Raw genomic sequence first — 26,869 nt, forward strand, 5'->3', positions numbered from 1 at the left:
CTTGTCTCCGAGGCTACTGCTCTGGACTAGGGCGGTTTGGCCCCACGTTCCCCAGAAGATGCTGGAGCATCAGGACATGGGGGGGGGGGGGGGGGGGGTCTGCAGTGCAGCTGCTCCTGCTGCTGCTGTTCCAATCCAGGCCAAAGAGCGGAGCTTTGGCTGCCACTCTGTGTGTGTGACCCACGGCTCTCCTCGCATTGCTGGGGGGTCATTTCTTATGAATGAGGCTAGCAACAGGAGAGCGCTTTGTATGTGTGTGTGTGAGAGAGAGAGAGAGAGAGAGAGAGAGAGAGAGTGTGTGTGTGTGTGTGTGTGTGTGTGTGTGTGTGTGTGTGTTTAGCCATGCATTGCTGTGACGCAGACTAGAGAGCTGTTGATATTTTCACTTGACTTCGCAGGGCAGCGCATGCTTCATGTGATAAACCTGGCAGTGGTGCGAGACACGAACCGAGTGGGGACCAGGATGGCCTTCTCACAGATTTCTATGCGGACATTAAGATACGTATGTAGAGATGCAGCATGAGTGTGGTTTGTCGTTAACATCTCTACTTTATTTAGTGACATTTTAGTAGGATTGGTTCTTCTTGAAACATGTGGACTTGATTGGCAGGAAAGTTACTGTTGCGCAATGCTGGATGAATTTAAATAAGTGCCTTTTATTTGTTATTCAATTTCAAGGTCAACTTCTAAGGGGAAAGAGAAATTGGATTAAGACACTTTTGTTGTCCAAACCGCAGTCGTGGCCTGGATGTTGTTCTCGACGGCATATGGAAAAGAATACTGGCCCTTTAAATCTTTTATAAAACATTACACAACAAGCGGAGGGGCAGGGAAGCAACAAACAAGAAGGAAAAAAGTGAGAGGGCTGAGCCAGTGAAAGGAAATAAGACACCTCCGAACAGCAACTGTCACCAAGGGCCATTACAGCAACAACAAAAAAACAACAACGTAACGACACAACAACAACTATTGGGGCAGTTCCGCTCGTAACTGGTCTACTGTTGCACTTTTAGTTAGATAAGGGGTTGTATGCTGTTCAGTTTCGCTCGTGGAGAATAAATATCGAAGCGAAGACACCGCCCTATGGACAAGACAATCGGAGAAGCAGAGGGAAGGGCAGCGGCCTGCCCCGTCCTAACTCTCGTCTAATCAGTGAAAGTACAAGGAGCACTTAGGAGTGGCCAGCAACAGAGAGGAGTGGAGAGCGAGGCGCGGCTTGGCTTGGCGCGGTGTGTTGGAAATCAGAGAGGATTTAGGCAATGAGGGTAGGTGCAGGCCCCCGCACAGGCCAACAGGGGGAGGGACAGAAGACAGGGACAGAAAGAGAGAGAGAGAAGGAAAGGGGGCAGAAGAGAGCGAGAGAGAGAGAGAAGGAGAAAGGAGGCAGAAGAGAGAGAGAGAGAGAGAGAAGGAGAGAGGGGGGAGAAAGAGAGAGAGAGAAGGAGAGAGGGGGCAGAAAGAAAGAGAAAGAAGGAGAGAGGAGGAAGAAGAGGCACGGTTTGGCAGGGTTAGGATTGGTGCACTCCTGGCACTGCTGGCGTAAGGGCACTCCCCGCCAGAATCCACCACTTCCTCTAACTTCCTCCATTTCAGGGCGGTGGTTGGTGGCAAGACAGGGCACGACATGGCGAGGTCCAGAGGCGTAAGCAGGAGTGTGTTGGAGAGGGGCACTCTGAGTCTGCTCTTTCTCAGCAGCCTCTCTCTCCCTCTCAAGTGCACCAGGTGAGCAAGGGGATTAGTGAAGACGATGTTTTACAGGGCCGCTTCACTCCGTGCTGAGTCGATGCGGTTTGTTTATCTTGCCTGTATACGTAGAGACCATTCATAGCTTTCCAGTTCTCCAGATCGTAACGCAACTTGTAAACAAAACCTTTACAATGCTGTTTTATATTTTTTTTCATCTGCTCACGATGTTACATTCTTATCTTAATCGACAGAGTGTGCATGTGTGTGCGCATGGGCGTGTGTGTGTGTGTGTTTAGATGACTACTGTAGTCCAGGTGATCTGAGATTTAGCCGTGCCCTATTGGATGTTGCAGTGCTCGCTCACTGGTGACAGTCAGTGCTATAGGTTGGTCATTTTGACAGGGTCAGTCGGCAGCTCGTTACAAAAACAAAGATGAAAACCCTACACACATTATTGGATACAACATTTGACTGAGGTGGGTCAGTACCACAGACTTCTAATAATCTAGCCTACGTACTTTTAACAAGTGCAGTACTGATATACAAATATATATTCACACATCTCTATATATAAATAAGTGTGAAGGAAGTCGAAGTTCAATAGCATGTTTTACTGTGGGGATGTTGACATCAAAGCTCGGCAAAGGGTTCTTGGACATGATAGCACGATGGCATGATGGTCGCCATCTCTCAGCTCATACAAGAATCCCTCTTGATAAGGAGATGGGTAGCACTCAGTCGTGATCCATAGTTACACATCTAACCCAACATTACTAGTAACAGATTCACTTTAGCTCTGCAGTTTGTATCCCTAACCCTAACCCAAACATTAGTAGTGACAGATTCACTTTAGCTCTGCAGTTTTTATACCTTACCCTAACCCAAACCCTAACCCAACATAACTAGTAACAGACTCGCTCAGGCTCTGCTGTTTTTTTGTCAACCAGAAGTCATTGGTTGCTGTAGCCACACTGATCCAATCAAATTGCAGTAAAAGTCAAAATTATAGTCCAATAAAACAGCAGTATACATTCTCCCCATGAACATCAAATGTATCATATAGCATCATTTGATAAAGGGTCACCTTCTACGACTGTCCGTTGTTTATGTCACCTGATATTATTCAACAGATTTGTGATTTGATTTGGGATGCTGCTGTCTCATCCAAATTCACATCCTTGTGTGTACCTATTAACCCTAGTATGGTGTTTTTTTGTTACTCAGAAGATGTTGTGGGTCTGGTGGACCTGCTAAATGTTTTGGTGTTATATTCAACACAATCAAACTATGTTATGGTAAAATACTCAACAGACGTTTACTTCAACTCAATTAGAAGCAATATGAACAGCAAATATTGTTCATATTTGCCCTTTAACTTTGTTATATCACATTTATGAATTTAAGAAAGCCTCTTTTACCTCTTTAAGTTCCTTCGAGGGTGTTTGCTACAGAGGTAATTGTAGGTGGTGAAAAGGACCCTTGGCATGGAAAGGCGATGACCTGTCTCAGCCGGTTAGTGGGTGTTACGTTTCTGTTCGCCAAGTGAAAGAACAACAGATTAAATATAAACTATTTGAATGGGGTAAACTTGAGGTCAGTCAGTTTTCTCTGTCAGTACATGCGAACCAAACCCAAAAATTTGCAGATGATCATTCCAGGAAATAAGGTTAATGGAATGCTGGACGCTCAGCGGAATTTGAACTTGAAGCAGCTTGTTATAAGTCCTGCGTAGAGCAGAATCAGCATGTTTATTTGATTGTGTTTTTCATACCATTGCATTTAAGATGATTTCAGTTGTTTCGAGTGTGTTTGTTTATGCGGAAATTATACTAACCCTATGCATCCATTCTGACATAGAATTCAAATCCAAAATCTGCATCGAATGGACTACTTCAGTGTCAAACTAAATCCATATACAACGTACTCAGTGCCGCATGAAGTAACGTACACACACTCAGTCCCCGGTGGAGGGAGCTGTGTAAATATCTCTTACACTGAGTGCCGCATGAAGTAACATACACAGGCGCAGTCCCCACCAGAGGGAGCAGTGTGTGTAAATATCTCTTACACTGAGTGCCGACTGAAGTAACATGCACACACGCAGTCCCCGACAAAGGGAGCGGTGTGTGTAAATATCTCTGTGACAGTAGCGGGCCAAACTACTGTCATGACTGCTGGATTCCAGGGCTAAGCCTTTAATGACCTAATTATACATCATGCCTTTAATAACCTAATTATACATCATGCTTCAGGGACCTCCACTTTTGCAACAGAATAGATTCAACAGGTGAGGTGCCACAAAACTGCCACAGGACTGACTGTAACTCTTACTGTGTTGTGTGACCCCATGTGGGGGTCATGCTCCTGAACGCATAAGGTAACACGTTATTTACATGACGATCCCTTTCACTAACATTAGAAAATGTATTACATTTATATTAGGGGAAATGTTCATGATACTTAATATTAGGTACAGTACAGTAGTAAATATATTGGATCGCATGAGCAAAGCATGAACCCTACTTATTTAAAAACGGGTTGTCTATGATTTTGTGTCAATGAGGTACTATGTTAATTAGCACATTAGCACGTTAATGAGGTATGTTAATTAGCACATTGCTCTTTATGGCCAGGACCTCTTCTCCTCTCACTCAGCATTATGCGTTTATAAACATGCTGAAGTGTATGTCTGTCCTCATGCATTACAGCTTGCCAAAGATTTCTGTCTCGTTATCTCTAATCACTCACATGGCCCAAAGATTTAATGTAGTAAAACGTTATACTTTTTGCAGCTGCTGCATCGCTCTTTGCATTGCAAGTGTTTCTGTGTGTGGTGGATTTATGTTTCTATGTAGATGATTCACACCTGAAGAAAAACTGAGGTCCCTCTTTCTCCAGTACCAGAGCAAAGTTTGGATCCAGTATCTTGGAGAACTACTTGTCCTCCTGTTTTCATCGAAGACGCATGGCACTAGTATGTACCGAGGTCAGGACTCCATCACTAGACTGGACCGTCTAGCAACCTTACACTCTTCTCCAGGAAGCTGGTCTCATATGGTGGCTTAGAGTTGTTACGCATCTAGCACCATTTGAAATCAGTGTTCCTGGGGTAGATCAAGCTTCTGAACAGCCTCCACTGAAAGCAGTGAAGAGCTTCTACAAGATCCAACTGCCCAAGGATGATGGGTTGAAGGTCGTTTGTCCGGCTCTGCGGTGGTTTCTGGAGACCCTTTGTCCTCTTACCAAGTCTGACCGATTTCTTTTAGTGTTCAGAGTCTTTATGAGTTCTAGCACCATTTGAAATCGGTTACAATGCAGGACTAAAGTCGACCGGAACACAACGCTTCAAGCTTCCTGTTCACACCGGAGAGAATAGGAGGAGGTTTGAGTCATTGCCGGATGTACCTGTATGGTAAGTGTTCAGAAATTTTAGTCAAAATCAAGCGGAGAATGCTTTGAGACCAGGGGGTGACAGTCAGGGAACCTTCTTCAGTGGCCCTCTCTAAGTACCTGGTTTGAGATCTCCACCACACTAACTCAGTCTTTTCTATCTGTTCCCGATCTGAGAGCCCCACCCTACTAACTCAGTCTTTTCTATATATTTTCCTGGTTTAAGCTTTACACCCCACTAACTCAAGTATTTTCTATGTATGTTCCTGGTTTAAGCTTTACACCCCACTAACTCAAGTCTTTTCTATGTATGTTCCTGGTTTAAGTTTTACACCCCACTAACTCAAGTATTTTCTATATATTTTCCTGGTTTAAGCTTTACACCCCACTAACTCAAGTCTTTTCTATCTGTTCCTGGTCTGAGCTCTCCACCCCACTAACTCAGTCTTCTCTATCTGCCATGGGCTGCGACTCTGAAATGACTTGGCCTAATTATCTTAAAAACCCAACGCTTGGAAATTAATCACTATGGGTCTGACCTGTGTGCTCAGACTTTGGAGCGGCTCGTGATTAAATACTCCCAAGGTACATGAAGTAGATTTACAGACAGTTATTAAGGAGGAGTACCTCGGTTTGATATGAGACTGAACTTCATCAACTTGCATCCTTCTCTGAAGTAGATGCCTCCCTGTAGACCAACAGTGCTACATGTATCTGCAATAAAATCTGAATACAAAGTTATATAATGGCCAAGAAAATCTTTTAATAGGCAACAATAATGATACATTTGATCATAAACCATATTAATCTGCATAGATTACACATTATACTCTGTCCTTGCCATCCCTTCTTTTGTGAAATATTTTATGTAATGATATAGTTTACGTAAAATGTACTTTTTAGATTAATTTATTCCATAACTGTAAGACCTGAAGGATACAATGCCGTAACTATCACTCTGAAATGTATTTATTCCATTAAGAAATGTTTAGTGTTCATTGGTGCTTTTTGTTACAATACACATGAATGTCCTTGACTACAAAACTGTGCGGATGAATAAAATATATTTCAATATATCCAAACAACACAAACTAAAATGTATTCTGGTATTTCATATGTGTCATTTCTAACTTTGTAAACAGCTGATTCAGCAGTCATTTTGCATATGTTGCCATTGTTGCAATGAACATACAGTTATTTGTGCTTTCCTTCTTACACTGCTGTGTGTGATTGAGAACCAGCACAATACATGCCAACTCTAGCCTCCCCCCCACCCACCGATTGGCCCAGACCCACCCCTCTCCTGGTGGTCCTCATTAGCTGTGATGGACAGACACAAACACCACATTGAACAGCTTTCTGTGTTGATCACATTTACATTTATTAATTTAGCAGACGCTTTTATCCAAAGCGACTGACAAAGATGTATACCCTGAATACACATTTTTTACACTGATGGCACACCAGGAGCAAATTAGGGGTTAAGTGTCTTGCTCATGGATGCTTCGACGGGGAATCGAACTAGCTAGTTAACAGAAATAGCAACCTTCTGTTAACTAAATGACTTCTCTACCTCCTGTACCACTGTCGAGAACAGAGGGTGCACATCAGAATCCCTCTGTACATCAACGCTTTAAAGACACATCACTGTACTCACATGGCGTGCAGCTATGTGTCACTTCCAAGTACTTGCTGGCACCAGGACAGGGATCAGAGAAGACAGAGTTTGAAGAATCTAACTCACAAGACTTCCTCCCATTGCATCTGCAGAGATTGGACAGATTAGAAAGCACACACATGATCTGGACACAAAAACAGGATTTGGAATGCAACCTTGTTGCATTTACATTTGCATTCAGTCATTGAGCCGATGCTTTCATCCAAAGCCACTTACACTGTTGTGCGGATGGACATTATTATTAGTCTGGGTGTCCCTGGGTTTCAACACCAAGGACCCTGGTGCTGTTTCTTTGCCAGTTGAGCTACAGTAACACAATCCTTGGGTTTTACTTTTTTAAGGCTATTTGTCAGCTTGTATTGAAAGACTCTGACCTGGAGCGTAGGTTGTCTGTTTGAGAGTCGTAACAGTGGGAGGTTGTTGCCCCTCTATGGGGGCAGGTCAGGCGATCCCTCCTTCCATAATTGGCGTGATGAATAGACAGGCTTCGCCTGGCTTGAGATGAATCAGCATTGAAACAACAATTACAAATATAACAAAACTCAGTTTTAAAAATAAAATCAATTGTGAATGAATGAATGACTATTAGTGTTATTGTTATACATATGACCTTTGGATATGTAATCTGGTAGGTTCTGTCACCAGTAATAATTATAAAACAAGGTCTAATGCTCAGAATTTCTGAGTCACATCCTGTGAACCTCTGCATGACTTGTTTGCATGTGTTTGAAGGTTTACCACAGCTGATAACTCTCAGGTCGTGTTCACACGTTACACTTCCTCCTGTGTGTCAAAAAGGAAATACCATTTAGTATAACACCATTAGCAAACCTAAAAATATTTTGAAAAGCTTGTTGTAAATATATAGTCACACTTACAGGCTGGGAGGCATGTGAAAGATACATCCAAGTATTTATTAGTCCTAGCAAAAGTACACAGAGAACACAGAGTTTGCACCGGATACGCCACAAGAAGAAATTCCATTGCATCCTTAAAAAAATAAATATGTTGTGTATATATTTTACTGTGCATGTGTGCATTAGTGTGTATAACATTCCATGTATATGCATTATTGTCAGGTTTGCTACGTGTCAGTCATGATGCATCGAGACAGGTACTGGTGGCATTGGGTGTTTGAAATCAGATTCCATGGCTGAGTCCACCTTGATGAAACACAATTCTGTGAAATGACACTCAGTTACACAAATTTCTATTCAACAAACAGGAAGTTCATTTTCCAGGAAAATAATCGATGCAGCGTGAAGTGAGCAATCTGAGTCCCTGAAGTTCCCGTTCCCTGGAGCGTCGATGGTCATAAATGTACGAACTCTGAGTTACTTTAGATGACCACACCTGTCAAGAGATTTAATCTGCTGTCAATGGAAATGTGAGATGGTAGTAGGTTTACTGAACAGGTTTGAAAGGTGTTTGACTGTTTTGTTTGTTTGATTGTTTCTATGTTTATCATTTGCATATATAGCCCATGTATAGGCCTATATATTTTTGACCCACCACAGGAGAGATATGCTGTCCCGCCTTTACAGGCTGTGGATCTCTTGACCTCTATGCCTGAAAACAGGAAAAAGTTTTGCAACATAGAAATTGATTTTATCGTCAATAGATTCATACTATGTTTTACCATACTGGCACAGGGGCAATGAATGCTAGGGGAAAAGTGTGTCATTTTACTTTACCTGTTAACATCACATGTGGGAGCGCAGTATACTACTTTGTTGTTGAACCCCAGGAATAACCTGGTTGACACGCTTAGATCAGTTTTAAGATGATTAAAGAGATAAAGTCCATACACATCTTGATTGCGTTAAAACAGTTTTCCATTTATTGTACGATATGTCCCTAAAGCCACAGAGCAATGACATGGTTCTCGCTTGCCCCTTCGCGGTACAGCATTCAAAACCATTTGCCCTTCCAGGGTCAACACCTAACCACAACAGTAGGCTTCCTACCTACAGTATATGCCTGAAAACACCTGTGCAATGAACAGCAACACCCAGTGTACAGCAGGGAGATTACACATTGGTTGACCCATTACCCATTTGGCTGCTACAACATCTGTCAAAAAACGAACTAACAAAACAAATAGGCCAATCATTTAGAGATACCATGATGTCGGCCTAGTTTTGCTACAAGTAGATTAGCAACCCAGAGCACTACTAAAGAACTGGTCTTGAACATACCAATGAGTCTGAAGAATGTCTGTCCCTGCATTCTGAAAAGTCTCATCTAGAGGAAGTGTTGTGTTTGTTTAAATAGGCAAGGCACCAGTCTCTTATCAGGACACACTCCCATAAACTGGACTCCTGGCAAAAATCCTTTCACCAGGAAACCACCAGGAATCTGTTGTTAGATAAGAGAAGATGAGATAAGACTTTGTGTGTTAATATGCAACAGAAAGACAGATGAAGAAATGAAGATACGCAAATATGAATACATAGATAAAATATAATAAATAACAAATCAGCTACAACAAAAGAATGATAGTGTGTATGTATTTGCAGTGTCCAAATATACATGTAGTGCAAAATGCCATGATAAAGAGCAAATAAACAAATTATCACAGGTTCATGTATTCAAAGTGATTGAAGTGCCAAAGTGTATATAATTGAAGTTGTAGAGTGTCCTGGTGAAGTGCAAAAAGAGTCTCAGGTGCAGTGGTACAGCCAGAAGGCTGTCGGCACAAAGAAGTGCCTGAATGGCCTGGTCTTGCACACGGGGGAGATGAGGCCGTGGTTAAAGGTGCTCCTCATCTGCCTCAGCTCATCATAGATGGGAGAGGTTGCCCTGTATGATCTGGATTTTCCACCACCACCACCATCCTCCTCTCCACCGCTGCCTCCACACTGTCCCGTTTCAGTCCAACGAAGCCTTCCTCACCAACTTGTTAAGTCTGTTCCTCACCAGCTTGTTAAGTCTGTTGGTCTCCCCAGCCTTGATGCCGCCTCCCCAGCAAACCACGGCAAATAACAATGTGCTGGCTTCCACCGACTGGTACACCATCTGCAGTTGTCTGCTGCACACGCTGCAGGATCTGATACTTCTGAGAAAGATCATTCTAGAACCTTCTAAAATCATTTGCCCTGTCCTTTCCCTGCTGTTATCTGTCCAGTCCAGTTTATTGTTTATGTGCACTCCCAGGAACCTCTACGAGTCCACCATCTCTAGGGCTATTTAAAGAGTGAGATTGATTTCAAATTGATATATCCATGGCCATCATACTGGCGACAAAGATGGGATAAAACATCATGCTACCTGTCACTGGCCTATTATTTTGTCTCTCTCTGCTATCACGATGAACCGCTTTTGAACCGCAACTGAACCGCTTTTTTAAATTAAGCAAGCGTGTGTAGGGTAAGGCCAATGTTATACCATACTGTTATACAATGTTATACAAGCACGCAAGGGTTTGCTAGGGTCCAATTCATCAGAGGGTGTGAAAAATGGAGGATAGGGTATGCGATGTCCGCCCCTAGCCGAGCGTACAGCCTTCGATGACGAAATGAACTCCACACAGACCCTAGTGGACCATAACTTACTATAGACTATAGACATACACTTACGCCATCCATCAGTCACATCACCCCTGTTCTACATCAACTCCACTGGCTTCCCATTAAACACCGCATAAACTACAAAATCCTCCTCCACATATTTAAGGCAATCCATAACCTCGCCCCTCCATACCTCTCTGATCTCCTCCACATCAATGTCCCTACCCGGTCTGTCAGGTCTGCCTTCTCCATCACCCTGACCGTCCCCCAAGCCCATCTGTCCACCATGGGATCCAGGGCCTTCAGCCGCTCTGCCCCTCACCTCTGGAACTCCCTCCCCCCTGACATCAGGAACATTGACCCTAACTCAATCGCTCTTTTTAAAAAACAAATCAAAACACACCTGTTTAGGCAAGCCTATAACCTGTAAAGTTGTTGCTGTATTATGTATTATTCAATGTTTTATTCAATGTTGTAAGGCGACCTTGGGTTTCTTGAAAGGCGCCCTATAAATAAAATGTATTACTATTATTAGTAGTTTTATCTGGTTCTGGTTTAGATTTTTTTTCTCTGTTGATTGTAGTTCACTGTAAAATGCTCAACTCAAAATGTCTCCTTTTTGAATGGATTTTTGGCTTTTGGTTCTTTTGACCTCAAATCATCAACCAAACACACATGCACTGCCCTGTGGATCTATAAAGACAGGCTCGTTGTCCATACATTATACTCTCCACTCCACAACACTTTTCCCTGGGCCTGGGAATTGCTTGTTTCTGTCTGGAGATGTTGAAATATTCTTCCTTATAATAGTTGTAACAAAAATTGTATTCTGGCAAGCTCTGTAATAATAATAATTATAATAATAATAAATACTACTTTCTAATAATTCTTGAGTGTGTGTGTGTGTCTCTCTGTGTGTGTGTGTGTGTTTCTGATAGCCTGGTGACACCAGCCTACGTATTTCCGCCTGAATTGATTTCAAGCTCATACTCAGTCTGGCCCAACCCCATTGACAATCGTCTCCAGAACTCAAAATTTTGCAGGACCAATCAGCGAACAGTTCAGAGCTGTGACGCAAAACTCGCCTTGGAGGAAAAGACACGAAAAGCTATCGGAAAAGTTGTCTCAACTCTCGAGAACATCAGAAAATTAAAAGGAGAACAAGAGTATTTTCTTGTAAGTTTTATGATTGGAAAGGACGTCGTAGCTCTTCTCCCAACTGGCTTTGGGAAGAGTTTAATCTACCGAATGCTTACTAAATGTTGCTGATTGGTTAAGGGAACTCCAATGATTTTAAACCTCAAGATAAGCACCCGCCCATCTCGGAAACCAAAATGCATTGGGTTGGCCCAGACTGAAAGACGGAATGAAATGGAGTCACAGGCTGGTAATGGCCAGGCTATGTTTCTGAGTCACATCCTGTGAATCTGTATGTTGATGTAATGTTACAAGTTGCCACAAGGTGCTCCCACAGCTGATAACAGTGTAGTTGAATTCAGATCTTCCTGTACATCAAACAAGGATTACCACATAAGGTCAGTAGGTAGATGCATTAAATAAGTTATGTCGTGAAATTGTTGAATTGAGCTGAAAATTTGTAAATATGTAGCGAGACTAAAAAGTATATATATGAAGGTGGCACACCAGCGCTGAACCCAGCTCCTGCCACGCCCCCTTCGACTTCAACTCCCGCACCTCCTGAATACTGATCATACTCCTCTGTCACCTTCCAGATCTCCTGATTGCGCAATCACTAGCACCTGTCACTCGCACTACTTATACTCTTCACTAACCTGAAAGACTAAAACCCTGATGACGAAAGCTTCAGACCGGTGGAGTCCCATATCGTCCATACCGACCCATGGACGGATAGTGAAACCATTGGCCCCTGGGCCTGGACGTGTAAAAGGCCCCTCCTTTGCGCACCAAGAAATTCTTGTGCGCTCACAAAACATGACTTAAATGTAATGACATTTTTTTTCAACAGCACAAACGCTAAATTAGCCTGTACCTCAACAGGATTACAGCCCACATGCACATTTTCTAAGACAGCACAGGTACACTCAATTAAAGCCAATGGCAAATTAACAAAATATACCACTTCCAACAACAAATAAGAGATACTATTAAGCAACCTTTAATATTGAATATGCAACAAGAAATGCAAAGTTAATAAGAATGGGAGGATTCAGAGAATGCAAACCTCCGCCAATGCCTAATAATTATTTTGTGACCTTGACCTTTGACTTTCACATCTGAAAATCGAATCAATTATTGCCATTATATTACCCACAAAGTTGGATGGAAATTGGTCCAATGCGTTTCTGCGTAATCCTGCTGACAAACAAACAAACAAACAAACAAACAGGCAAACAAACAAACAAACATACAGAGGTGAAAACATTACCTCTCTGGCTGAGTGCCCCCCTGGGCTCATGGGCCACTGGCCACCGTTCGGTAATCCATCCCTGTACCAACCATACCTCCATTCTGCGACTCCTAGGTCGTTCTGTTATTCCGTTCCCTCTTGCGTCCCTGCACCCTATACTTCAGTGCAGCGCTCCTGCCCCACGTGATCTTTTGCCATGCCCCCTCGTTATAGTTTTCGACTTCTGTGATTTTATCGTTTTTGCCAATTCTTATCTTCTGTGCTTTCCGGGTGGAATATTGATCTTTTGAATTTCGTTTGCTTGGTTCGGTCTGAGTAATTTCCCTTTTCCCTTGGCTTTGGTAATGAACTTCCAACCCTTGAACATCTTGAGTGTCGCCTGAAGTCCATGACTGAAGGATGCAGCTATTGACCATCACCGCTAGATGAATCTGCAATTTAGTCTAAATTCATAGTTTTGTAGTGGCCAACAAAATCTCCAGAAAAAGAGAAAACTATAGGCAGAAATGTAAACGCTTTCTTTATTTGCGCATAAACCACATTTCCATAAAATGCACATAATCATTTGTCCTTGCCCTCCCTTCTATCGTGAGCTATTTTAAATAGTTACTGTATATAGTTTACATACGATTTCCGTTTCAGATTAATTAATTTCCATTCGTTCAAGACCCTACTGAAGGATACAATGAAGTCATTATCACTCTAAACTGCATTTATTCTATTAACATAAATTCCTTTGTACGGCATTACAGTACAGGTGAATAAATTATATTTTAATACAAACAGCAAAACATTAAATTAAGTCTTGTATGTGTGACACAGCCTGGCTCAGAGCTAAATGGGAGACAGACGAGGATCAATGAAATAACAATAATTTATTAGAAAAGATAATGAAATAAGGATAACATAACAACAATAGCCAAAACGCAGCCGTCTGCAACAGGGAAGGGCTCTCTCCTTGGGAACTGGAGAAGGAGTGCTGATATAGGCCATAGAGCCACACCGGCCACAGGTGTAGCTCGTCAGGCCTGATGACCCATAGATATCTTAGATAAAGGCTAGATGGATTATGACGGACTCTTGAATGTCCGCACAGGAGGCCATTTTAAAGGCACCCAGTGCAACTTCTAGTCTTTTTAACACGTAGTAAGTTTCAATAACTCCATACCATTACATATCGTCATTTAAGGAGCAAAGATGAGACGTTGCTGTGTGGTGAGAACTGATAGAAAATCAATGACAAAAACAATGGGCGCCATTTTCTTTATTTATTGAGACCTCCAAAAAATAAAGCAGGATTCCAGTCAATGGAAAAATGGCGTCTCTCCACCGGCGATTGTTGTTGTTTACGATTTTCTATCAGTTCTCACCACACAACGACGTCTCATCTTTGCTCCTTGAAGGTCGATATGTAATGGTATGGAGTTATTGAAACTTACTACGTGTAAAAAAAGACTAGAAATTGAATGTTTATTTTTCATTGAATGTTTATATAAAGTTGCAGTGGGTGCCTTTAAGGACGGTATAGCTTCCGGGAGGGATCAGTGGTACCTTAGGTAACGTCAGTGATTTTCACAATCGATTACACTCTTATCTCGCGGAAATTTTGACGGATTTACAAATGACTTGATTTACAATCGTCATTACCCTGGTAATAATTCTGGATGCTTGAACATGTTGAAATGTGCAGCTTAATTGTGTACACGGCTATCCCTGTGGGATCACCTTTATTTTATTATTTCAGTAATATTGCTTTTATAAAGGTGAAAATAACACTACATTTATCTCCTGCTGCCATTCTGTATGCTGAGTTTTAGTAGCCTATTGATTTTTACATATAGCTTGTGCATGTGTATTTATGGCACTCTTCTGGCACTCTTCTGGTCACCCATGTTTATAATTCGTCATAAGTATGCAGTGCCATACGAAATATCTTACGTTTATAACAAACCAACCCGTTTGAAAATCGGTTGAAAATTGATCACATTCTGGTTATTTAGAAAAGTACCACTATCAACACAATGTTAAGGGGAGCGACATAGAAAAAGAATAAGAATCTATTCGTATGTCTATGGTGAGCGAGCTATACCGTCCTCAAAATGGCCGAAATGTGCGGACATTCGACTCCGTCGGCCAGAAACGTTGGCAGGGTATCTAGCCCATAGACGAGCTAAGGTCTTGTCTGCGAACGGGTACAATTCGCATGTGCGAGAGTCGCCATTCGCTTGGCACAATTCGCTTCACGCGAATCAGGCACAATTCGAGTGGGCGAGAGTCGCCACTTTGTGAATGAAGCGCGCTTCACTTAGGACGCGAACTATAAAGACGACAACTCATTCAAAGACAAAACAAATAGCTACACGTAACCTATAAACGTTGTTGAGACGTTTATTAAAGATCTTACTCATTGTCGTGGTCGGTAACAACAACAATAACAAAACAGAGACAAATAGCCACACGGTCAAGCAATGTAATTTATTACGTTCTACGAATCCAACTGATACAAACATGTAGCCTTCTGTTCGGGTAATAATCTACAGCAACTCTTGACTTCTATTGAAAGAGATTTAGAAATCCTCAAAACCTGGTTTGATGTTAATAGATTGTCACTCAATAGAAAAATAAAAAACTAATTCATGGTCTTTGGAAATCGAAAAGGAAATAGGTAAGGACATTCAATTAAAAATAAGTGATGCTGAACGAGTGACCGAGATAACATTTGTCGGTAGTCCTACAAAAGACTTCATTACCCACAATTCCCTTATCACCTAAAGTCTTATCTGCAAGAGAAAGTAATTGGCTGAAAACAAGGTGTTAAAATTCGTGACGCACTTTTGCCTATGAACTACATTGAAATGATACATTCTCTCTCTTTGTGCTCTCTCTACTCTGGCGTTGGCCAGCTCACATCTCTCTATCTCCTGGCGTCGGCCAAGGAGCGTCTTCGTCCTTCCACCGTCACCTGGTGAAGGCCTACTCTTTTGTTTTCAACAAAGACAATCTCTTGTTAGCCAAACACTGCCCGCTAACTGAGACAACGTAAGTTAAGCAAAGCAGCTAACAATAAGACCTGCCAGTTAACTCTGCAACGGGAGAAACAAAGCACAACAGAGACCTCGCGGAAACTGCAACATTCCGAGCGATCAAATCCTCCGATCTAAACTGCAGTGTAATACCGACGACATCACAGTAAGGACAACTTTCTCCACCTACGGACTTCTTCTCTGCCTCAGGAACATCGGATGCGCCAACACTTTTCCAAAGGACTGGTAACATCGACTGGGCAGTTAGCTATCTAGCTATTCACAACCTGGCTAAGCATAGGACTGTTTACATATGCCATTGTTCATGTATTGTATCTGTTTTGTTTACCGAACATAACTGTTATATACTTTCATTGTTAGTTGGTAGTTGGCTTCGCCACACCATCCAAGGGAAATCGTTAGGATAGCTTATCAGACACACGAGTCTTGCATGCATTACTAACCATCTCTCTATTCTAACATGGCATCTTAAATCACATACGATTACAAATACATTGGCCTTCATATAGCCACACACGCTAAGCTCATAATCGAACTTCCCGCTGCATAGGCTCGTCCTTTTTCACACCACATAGTCACGAACGTGCACACAAATGCACGCGGACCTGCGGTGGTCAGGACAAAGGGACACACACACACATACTTTCAGGCGCGCTCCTAAAAGCGCAACACCGAGTTTACAAGCTCGCTCACACACACACTCCCTCTTCCTTACACATACATACTTCTTCAATTCATTAGTTAGATACATTTAGCTAGATTACATATTGTGTGTTATTTCTTTATCATTGTGTAATAAATACTTTGATTTATATACGCTGGTTTATTTAATGTTACACAAGAATGGACGTTGTCAACCTCTTCTATTCAGAACTCCAATGACCTTCAACCATACTATTAATAAGGTAACTGTTGTAGTTATTAATTTAATTATTAATCAGAGTTCCAAATTGATAGTATAATATATTTTATGAGACTGATATATTTAATGAGACTGATTTGTGGATTATCAACTTAATTGATCTGCCTTTGTGTTGAATGGTTGATCCCTGTCCAATCGGGTGAGATTACCAACATATTGTTGCTGTTGCAAGGACAGCACCAGTGTGTCTTGGTGGCCCTCGTGAAGACAATATCCCAATTCATACACAATTGCACCCACATTCACCCGGCGCCTGCTCACTGGGTAAGATACCTACCTAATCTGGTACTCCCAAATGAGAATGGTACCCATTTTACCTACACATTTCTAGGAGTGGTCATTGACCATTAATTAACATGGAAACCACATGTTTATTATATCAAAGGAAAGATCTCTAAGATGATAGCAATTTTGTACAAATCAAGAAGCATGTTAAACTATAAGGCCTTACATATTATTTACTGTTCACTTATACTTCCCTACATATCATATTGTGTGGAAGTCTGGGGATTGACATATAAAAAAACTGTCAATGAAACCATTATTTTACAAAAACGAGCCATAAGGATAATAAATAAGGTTGATTTTTATGCACCCACTAACCCATTGTTTATGAAATCATTTGTTATGAAATTTAATGATCTGGTATATTATAAAATAATGCAAATAATGTATCAAGCTAAATCAAACCAACTCCCTGTCAGCATACAAAGGTTTTTCTCATTTCAAGAGACAAAATATAATCTCAGAGATGTCTGTAAATTTAGTGTACCAAATGATTAATTAATTAATCAAAAGGAGATGTATATCTGTTGTTGGAATTTCATTATGGAATGATGCTAACATAATCTTAAGAAAGTGTAAGACATTTTTTGTTTTCAAAGGGATGGTAGCTAAAGCAATTTTTGAGGGCTACAAGTGTCCATAATGTATGCAGGATTTTGTGCTGTTTATTTGGGGTCTTGCTTCATTGCTCTTCTTGTGACTAACTTTTTGGAGGCAATTCTTTTGTTTGTTTTTTTATTTCCATTACATGCACATGTTGATGGGTAGCTTGAAATGGTCAAACAGGACAGGCTTAAATACAAGCATTATGCTTCAGCTTGTGCCTTTTCAGTCACTTTGAATGTATTATTATTTGTGTTGAACTTGTTTGTTGTTACTGTGTGTGACTGAATAAAAACATAATCAATATCAACTTACATCACCACTGCACACTCACAACCTTACAGATAATGTATTGTATAGCATTTGTATTCAGTATGATATGACAGCGCAAGATATATGGGGTATGAGTAGTTGTAACATTGGCAGCAATAGTTGGTCATTAGCGCAGATATGATACAGGTACAAGTCAAGTCAAGTCAACTCTTTTATTGTCAGATACACAGAACAACAGAGTTGGACTGGGCACTGAAATGCTTAAGACAGGACACCATACCACACTACCATAGATACTAAACATAAATACACATATTAAACAGATACTAAACAGATAAACAACCTACATGAGCTAAACTGAACATGAGCTAGACTGAGAAAGTAGTGCAAACAGCAGTAAAAGTGAGCCAGTGAAGAGTAAAGTGGCAAGTGTAAAGTGAGGAGTGCATTATTGTTCATTTAGGAGTCTGATGGCCTTAGGGTACAAACTGTTCTCCAGTCTGCAGGTGCGAGACCGGACACTTCGGAACCGCCTACCAGAAGGCAGCAGGGTGAACAGTCTGAAGGATGGGTGATGACAGTCTTTTAGGATCCTGCCAGCTCTTCGGAGGCATCTTTTAAGGTAGATGTCCTGAAGGGATGGGAGTTTCCTGTCGATGATGAACTCAACGGATCTGACCACACTGCGAGGGCCTTACGGTCCATGGCTGTGCAGCTTCCAAACCACACTGAGATGCTAACAGTCAAGATGCTTTCTATAGTGCATCTATAGAAGTTGGTGAGGATGTCTGGATTCATGCCAAACTTCCTGAGTCTCCTCAGGAAGAAGAGGCGTTTTCGGGCAGCTTTGACCACCTTGTCAGTGTGGGCAGACCAGGTGAGATCATTGCTGATGTTGATATGATATAAGTACAATGCAACGGAATCTAACCAAAGGAACCATAGCAGAAGAGTGCAGAGTTTTCTGCATAGTGGTAATATAAAAATAAATAGATGGGATGTATACAGTATGATATGACAGTACAAGATATATGGGGTATGAGCAGTAGTAACATTGGCAGCAATAGTTGGTCATTAGTGCAGATATGATACAGGTACAGGTGAAGGTAGCAATATAGGTTATGAATGAGGTAAGACATGATAAGATATATAAGTACAATGAATATGAGGTAAGAGTCATGAGGCATGATATGACATAAATAGATATGAATACACTATAAAATGTTAAGTGGCTGAACAAAAAAAATACCAATTCAACACCCACAAGGTAGTTTACACAGCACCAGGTTACAACCATCAAGGCGGCTCCTGGCCTATTGTTTAGGTTGATGGGCCATCAGACCTGGTTCCTGGCTTTTTTGTGTCTTGGAACCAGAGCTCTTACACTCTGATTGTTTGTTTTTGAAATTAATGACATGAAATGACATTGCTTGAACGTGTAGCTATTTGTCTCTGTTTTGTTACCGACTTTCAACCACGAGAATGGGAAAAATCTTTAATAAGAGTCTCAACAACGTTTATAGTCTACGTGTAGCTATTTCTTTTGTCTTTGTGAGTCAACAACGTATATGTCTCATATGCGCCCGTCTCTGTGCAATTCTGTACCGACTTTCAACCACGAGAATGAGTAAAATCTTTAATAAGAGTCTCAACAACGTTTATAGGCTACGTGTAGCTATTTGTTTTGTCTTTGTGAGTCAACAACGTATCTGTCTCATATGCGCCCGTCTCTGTGCAATTCAGAGAATTGTCAACAACGTAGCCTATACTGTATGTCTCATATGCGCCATACTGTATGTCTCATATGCGCCCAAAGTGTCGACTCTCGCCCACTCGAATTGTGCCTGATTCGCGTGAAGCGAATGGCGACTCTCGCACATGCGAATTGTACCAATTCTGAAGCGAATGGCGACTCTCGCTCATGCGAATTGTACCAATTCCCAGCTTTGGCCTTACCTGGAGCTTGCATAGACATGTATAGGTAGACGCCGCCTCCACTGCTTCTCGGCGAAACGCGTCGCCGCCATATTGAGAAAGCTCTCTGACTTCAGCGGTCTGTCAAACAAGCGCAAGTTGCCAGGAGCTGCGGTTTATCTGGATAAAAATCACGATAACCTTTTACATTTCGCAACCAATTTCATGGAGTATTCAAGGGTTTATGCTCTACGTGAAGTGTGTGAAAAAGATTTGCCTCTATGTTACTTTGAATCTCGCTAGTTAAATCGCCAGTCATACATGTGCATGGGTCTATGATAAACGCTCACTTTTCTTGCAAAGCTCGTGCATTTTGAAAATACTGAGAAGATCTATAAACTATCGAAATAGTGCTTCTTTAGTTACTACGTATTGACCATCATTAAGAGAAAGAGCATACATCAAATAGTGAGAAACTGGCAGTCAGTGTGTTTTTCATAGTTTAATAGTTCCTTTTCAAGTATGTGCATTAAGAAACCTTGAACAGTGCAATTGGCAATACACAGTTATTTCACAAATCAACATTACAAAAAAAAGCTATATATTTCTATAGCAGTAAAAAATATACACATCTCAATATATACATACACATCTCAATAGTTGAACTGTAATATAAATAACATAGCATATATAATACAATATAATATAATGACTCAGTATAATGTGCAATGGAATACCATATAAATTATATATATAATATGTGATACAATATAATATAATATATTTTAAGTATAAGTATATATTCATATTATATAATATATATATATATATATATATATTTGTACATTTGTACAATTTGACAATCATGCTCTTAACAGTTTCAGATCTATGCAGTGCAATTGACACAATATATAATTGTGAAATAACTGTGTATTGCCAATTGCACTGTTCAAGGTTTCTTAATGCACATACTTGAAAAGGAACTATTAAACTATGAAAAACACACTGACTGCCAGTTTCTCACTATTTGATGTATGCTCTTTCTCTTAATGATGCTCAATACGTAGTAACTAAAGAAGCACTATTTCGATAGTTTATAGATCTTCTCAGTATTTTCAAAATGCACGAGCTTTGCAAGAAAAGTGAGCCTTTATCATAGACCCATGCACATGTAGGCTATGACTGGCGATTTAACTAGCGAGATTCAAAGTAACGTAGAGGCAAATCTTTTTCACACACTTCACGTAGGCCTAGAGCATAAACCCTTGAATACTCCATGAAATTGGTTGCGAAATGTAAAAGGTTATCGTGATTTTTATCCAGATAAACCGCAGCACCTGGCAACTTGCGCTTGTTTGACACGTCTGACAGACCTCTGACGGCAGAGAGCTCCTTTCCCAAAATGGCGGCGAGGCGTTTCGCCGAGGCAACGGGCTGAAGCAGTGGAGGCGGCGTCTATCTATACATGTCTATGATCTAGCCTTTATCTAAAGACATACAGTATGTGATGACCCACCACTCCAAACAGGAAACCTGAAAAAGAGAACAGAGACAGCAAGAGGGAAAGGACACCTAGTGGAGTGGAGGGGTCGTCACATACTGTATGTCATATACGTGTCATTTCTAACTTGTTTTTTTTTTTAAAAATGCTGGTGATAGGTTAAAATGTACTCTCAAGTTATCTCAGGACTCAGGAGTTGTAGATGCGTATATTTATTCAATAACAATTGCAATCAAGCTCAATCACAGCACAAGGATGAAAGTGAAGCAATTTCACTTACATCGCACAGGGTTTATATACTTAAGATTGATCTACTCCTGACGCCATACATGTTTAACATCTCAGTCATAATAGCCACTCTTGACTAAGACCTCTAACTGAGCTTCCTGTCTTCCAAACGATGTTAATTCTACACAAGGTCGAAAAAGGCACAGTTCAACCCTCCCCATCACTACTGAACTCACCCAAACATAGACAAGAGGTTCCTTCACTTACGCATGTAGATCTTACACATATGCAGACTAAGTGGCGCCAGTGACTACTAATCAAAGTTACACATACAGGAACACAGGAAAGCCATGTCCCTGCTTACATAAGCACATGATTCATACAAAGTATTTAATAATACAATGCACTTGATTATTATATTCTTAAGTAATTAACAGTGTTTGGAAATTATCTCCATCAGCTGGTTCAGCAGTAATTATGTTATTCATTTGTACTTTTTATGTATACTGCTGTGCGTGAGTCTGAAGCTCACAACAAAAATTATTTGTCCTGTTCTGCAGCTGTGATTTCTTCAGAGGCGGTGATCAGGTCGGTCTGTGAAAAAAAAGAATGTAAACAATGTGGCGGGGTAGTACACTTAACATTAAATGGTCTCTCGAATAATTTTAGGACCAGGGCCTCGTTGGTTGCAAGTGCTTAAGTTAAGTGAATCAATTCTTCCAATAGCCATTTTAATTTACTGAGATGATTGAGCGCAGGACATATCGCTTCATCGGTCAAAATCATGTTGTTAATTTGAAAAATGAAGGCTATACCACTCGCGAACACCTCAAGACAGTCAATGCTCGGCTATTGCGTGTGGTGTTTGAAATACATCGCTGGAGAAGGTCTTGTAAATACATTGTTCCTTGTTGGCTGAATCGGTAACGCTCATACAAGAACTCATCATGATGGAAGAATGGATCTGGGCGAGCACTATGAAGCGCCAATCTAACTAATATCGCTCCTTGGTCAAATTGATCTCTCCTTTTTCCGGGGGTGTGGCAAGCTTATTCAGCTTTACTTCAATCACTTCAGGTTGGAGCTAATAGAGGTATAACCCCAAAACAATTAGCACACAAACCAGCCCCTTTAGCAAAACAAAACTGAGAACGAAAAGAGACTAAACTATGGAAAACCAATTTGGGAAAAACAGTGGCAGTCGCTGGACACTACCTGTGGTAAAAAAAAAAATACCTGTAATAGCCACACAACAGCATCCGTAGCCTACATGAAAGTTCTTAATGACTTAAACCATACCAAGGGCTGTTGAGTTTGTAACCCCACTACTCCACGCGTGTCCACCGTCACTTCAAGCTGAGGAGGCTGTTGCTAAGTGGTAAAAACATTAAGATAAATCAAACCAGGTCAAACACCATTAAAACATGCAAGCTACTGTAGGTAGCCTAAGGGATCCGTATTTCCACTGGGATCCGGAAGTGAGTATGTAATTCTGACAAGTGATCACACACGTTGTTTAAAATATGCGAATGTCAGAACATTTGATTCTAGAAGAAAAGCCTGTGGTAGAAGCAAGTAACAATCTAGTCAGTTGAAGAGCAACTGGATAGCTAACAAGCTAGCTAGACCTAGAGTTTAGCGGTGATGTGCTCTGAGTGCAAAAACAAGATGGAGACTATGAAATTAATTTTAACACATGTATATAAAATGTATATACATGCGTTAATATAGTCTTCTTATCAGTGCTATTCAGTATGCCGCATACCTCAGCAAATTACAAATGCATACATTAAACTGAATTAAGTACTCACTTCCGGTTTAAATACCGATCACAGCGGAAATACGGATCCCTTACCTCTATACCCGTATTAGCTACACAATACAAACAGCATCAGTACATAAATTGATAGGTGAAAATTCACCCTAGTTACCTCAGGACTCCGGAGCTGCATGTAAGTATATTTATTTGACAAACAACAACAATTGCAATCCAGCTTCCCTCCCAGCACAAGGCTGAAAGTGAAGGCAAGGAGAAAACATCGCACAAGGTTTATATAGACAGAAGTTTAGCTTTCAGCAGGGATAACCACTAGGTAGATTTCTCACGTCCGAGGCTGCCTGTCTTGCAAGGATGGCAGTTTTGCACAAGGTCGGAAGAAGCACAGTTCGACCTTTCTTATCACCTCTGGTCTAAACATGCTCTTGTACATATAGACTGAGTGGCACCTAATATTCTTAGTTACACACAGGCACAGAAAAGCCATGTTCCTGCTTTCATAAGCACATGATTCATATAAGGTAATTAATATTACAAGGCACTTGATTATTATATTCTTAAGTCATTAACAGTGTTTGGAAATAATCTCCATCATAAATGTTCTTAATGACTTATTTAATAAAACATACCGAGGGCTGTTGAATTGGTAACTCCGCTACTCCACGCGTGTCCACCATCATGTTAAGCTGAGGAGGCTGTCCCTGAGTGGTAAAAACATTAAGTTACATCAAACCAGGTCGAACACCATTCAAACATGCAAGCTATTGTAGGTAAGGGATCCGTATTTCCGCTGGGATCAATAATAAAACAGGAAGTGAGAATGTAATTCCGACAAGTGATCACACCGTTGTGTAAAACATGCGAATGTTAGCACATTTGATTCTAGAAGAAAAACCTGTGGTAACAGCACCCTGCGTTCCGAAGGGCTCAAAATGCCTCCTTCCTTCCTCCCTTCCTTCCTTCCTTCCTATTCAGAGAGCAAGGGCTGTCCCATTGTTTTTAAACCTTCAGTTCAGCTTTAGTCAGAGACCTTGAAATACGTCACATAACGGTCGTTTTTCAAGAGAGCGTCTGAGCTTCCTTGATGCCCTAATGGCGGCATTTATTACCCATAACTCTGTGCGTCATTCCCTAACCGGAGCTAGTCTTCTTATCAGTGCTATTCAGTACACCAGATACCGCAGCAAAATAAATGCATGCATGCATTAAACTGAATTAAGTACTCACTTCCGGTTTTAATACTGATCCCAGCGGAAATACGGATCCGTTACCTAGAGAGTCCAGTACTACATGCCAACTTGTTCTATAGCGGGCCTAATTAAGGAAGCAGCACATCAGCTATTGGCTGCCTAAAAGCTCCTGGGCCCTAAAGCGAAACAAAGTAGCATGGAAGCAATTGGCTTCCTAAAAGCTCCTAAGTCCTAACGCTACCTGGTTACATAAACATGGGGCCCAGGTCCTGATTCAGGTAAACACAGACTCTCCTGATAGACAGCATTCAGCCCATTTCAACATCACATTAAGCAGCTTATGTGTTGAGGTCCTCAGAATCCCCCTGTGTGTCATTACTTTAGAGATAAATCACTGTACTCACACAACTATATGTCACTTCCAAGTACTTGCTGACACGACGACAGGGATCAGAGAAGACTGAGTTTGAAGCATATAACGCACAAGAAGACCTCCCATTGCATCTGCAGATATTAGACAGATTAGAAAGCACCAAATGATCCTTTTTGTCTTTTGCATTTCTAACAAACTAACACAGGATTTTGGAATGCAACCTTGTTGCATTTACATTTGCATGCAGTCATTGAGCAGATGCTTTTATCCACAGCAACTTACACTGTTGAACATTATTATTAATGGGTGTCCCTGGGTCGAAACGCCAATGACCCTGGTGTTGTTAACACAATCTTTGACTTTTTTAAGGCTATTTGACAGCTTGAATTGAAAGACTCTGACCTGTGGCTTAGGTAGTCTGTTTGAGATTGGTAACAGTCGGAGGTTTTTGCTTTATTATTGTAGCAGATCTGCTTATCCCTCCTTCCATAATTGGCGTGGTGAATAACCATGGTTCCACTGCCTTGAGATGAATCAGCATTGAAATAACAATTACAAATATTACATCATAAATGTAAAATGTAACTAAATAAATATCATTGTTATTACTATAAATTTGACCTTTGTAATCTGGCATGTACAATCTGTATGTATGTATGCATGTTTTGCTCAAGGCTTACTACATCTGATATCATTCTTGGCGTTTTCACACGTTAGACTTCTGCCTGTGTGTCAAAAAGGAAGAGCCATTCAGTATTACACCATAGAGAGTCAGTAGGTATGGTCGCATTTGAAAAGCTTGTTGTAAATATATAGTCACACTTACTGGCTAGGACGCATTTGTAAGATACATCCAAGTATTTATAAGTCCGACGACAAGGATCAGAGAACACAGAGTTTGTAACGGGTACAACACAACTAGGCATTCCATCGCACCTGTTAAAAACATAAATAGAGCATTAGTGCGTTGCTGTGCTTGTGTGTATTAGTTTGTATAACATTCCAGGTATGTGCATTATTTTCATGTTAGTTACCTGTCAGACATGATGCGTAGAGACTTGTACTGGTGGCATTGGGTGTTACGAAGCTTATACGCACGCTGTCCGTTGCTGCAGGTGTATCTGTCACTGCGTCCATAACTGGCTGAGCTCACCTTGATGAAACCCTGTGCTGTGGAATGACACTCAGTTACAGAAATGTCTATTCAACAAACAGGAAGTTCCTTTTCCAGGAACATGAGAAATGTATGAGCTCAAGTTATTTTGGATGACTACATCTGAGAATATAAGATGTAATCTTCAACCAGTGGTAATGTGAGAAAGGTTACTGGACAGATTTTTAAGGTGTTTAAATATTTAGTTTCTTTGCTTGTTTCTTTGCTTTTTGTTTGCATACATATCCCATGTATAGGCCTATATGACTTTGACATACCACAGTAGAGATTCACTTTCCCGCCTTCACATACTAGGAATCTCGTGGCCTCAATGCCTGAAAACAAGAAAAAGCAGCTTGGAGTATGGACAAATAAAAAATCAAGTATCGAAACATAAAAATGGTATCAGCATCATCAATAGATTAATAATGGGTCTTACCATTATGGCACAGGGCAATAAATGCTGAGGGGGAGAAATCATGCTATGTTACTTTGTTCTGTTTACATCTATTCATTCAAACAACTAAGTAACAAAAACAAATAGGCCAATCATTTACAGATACAATGATATAGGCCTAGTGATTTTAATTAATTTAGCTAACAGTAGATTGGCAACCCAGAGCACTTCTAAAGAACTGGTCTTGAACAGTCAACTTACCAATGAGTCCGAAGAGTGTCTGTCCCTGCATTCTGAAAAGTTTAAGCTAGAGGAAGTGTTGTGTCAGTTTATAAAGGCAATGCACCAGCCTCTTATTAGGCCACAATCCGATAAACTGGACTCGTCGCAAACATTTACATACACAAACATCCTGAATGTATCTATGTCTACATCCTTGTTAGGGAACCGAAGATTGTCTATTTACCTCAAACTTTTTCCTTCATCTCTGTCAGAGCCATAATGCACTGAAGGCCCATTATTTTTGTGATTTGCTTCCTTATGATAGCTTACAAGTG

The 26,869-nt window shown here is 40.9% G+C and overlaps 1 long non-coding RNA gene and 1 pseudogene across 2 annotated transcripts; both read right to left on the reverse strand.

The window, feature by feature from the left end:
• Positions 1-4,993: 4,993 nt before the first annotated feature.
• On the reverse strand, positions 4,994-26,604 carry LOC308361181 (L-rhamnose-binding lectin CSL2-like; annotated as a pseudogene). The gene is made up of 9 exons: positions 26,574-26,604; positions 25,797-25,932; positions 25,614-25,698; positions 7,633-7,657; positions 7,493-7,537; positions 7,129-7,249; positions 6,734-6,840; positions 6,373-6,396; positions 4,994-5,040 (listed from the first exon to the last, which is right to left on the reverse strand). The product of its transcript is annotated as an L-rhamnose-binding lectin CSL2-like (transcript).
• On the reverse strand, positions 21,607-24,013 carry LOC308361423. Its single transcript, XR_013968550.1, has 3 exons — positions 23,829-24,013; positions 22,722-22,793; positions 21,607-22,016 (listed from the first exon to the last, which is right to left on the reverse strand). It is a non-coding gene; the product is annotated as an uncharacterized lncRNA (long non-coding RNA).
• Positions 26,605-26,869: the final 265 nt, after the last annotated feature.

This window comes from Sprattus sprattus (genome assembly GCF_963457725.1).
Source record: "Sprattus sprattus genome assembly, chromosome: 2".
NCBI lineage: Eukaryota > Metazoa > Chordata > Actinopteri > Clupeiformes > Clupeidae > Sprattus > Sprattus sprattus.